The following is a 652-nucleotide window of genomic DNA, read 5'->3' as shown; positions in this document are numbered from 1 at the left end:
GCCACTAGAGATTCAATACCTCATGAAAATGCTTGAATTCCTTGTTTGCAACAATATTTCACAATTTATTTATTGCTCTACTGATTTTCTTGACAGTCCCAGTGAGTGTTGCATCTGGAGAATGGAGTTTTCCACGCCGAAACTAATCAAAATATACGTGAGATTATCAATTCACGGCAAGAATGTTTGAACTATTTGGTAATCATGTATTTTAAATCTGATATTAGCAGGAGTTTAAAATTCCCAAAGACTTTGCAGAGAAAAGCAAGAGAAATAACTTTCTTATTATCAAAGGGAATAATAATAATATTCATTTATAATTTAGGAATTCAAGTGATTTCCGAAAATAATACATAATTTTTCTTAATAAATCATTTCACGTTCACTAAAACAAAGAGGTGATATTAACATTTTATTTGTTACTGTAGGGTTACACATATGCAATTTTATATCAAAAGTAGCTTAGATCTGCTTGAACCATTAGCATATGAATGCCTTCCATTCTGCCTTAGAGATATGAAGACTATAACAGACTTTTTATGTGTTATTTCTATGATTCTACAGACATTGGTGCAAGTTGGCTGGGAAACTGGGACCCAACAAAATTGTTTCAAGTTGGGCCTCGCGTCTCCTTTGGCAGGGCCTGTATGTA

This window comes from Penaeus monodon, chromosome 33, assembly GCF_015228065.2.
Source record: "Penaeus monodon isolate SGIC_2016 chromosome 33, NSTDA_Pmon_1, whole genome shotgun sequence".
In the NCBI taxonomy this organism is placed as follows: domain Eukaryota; kingdom Metazoa; phylum Arthropoda; class Malacostraca; order Decapoda; family Penaeidae; genus Penaeus; species Penaeus monodon.
This window is presented reverse-complemented; position numbering follows the sequence as displayed.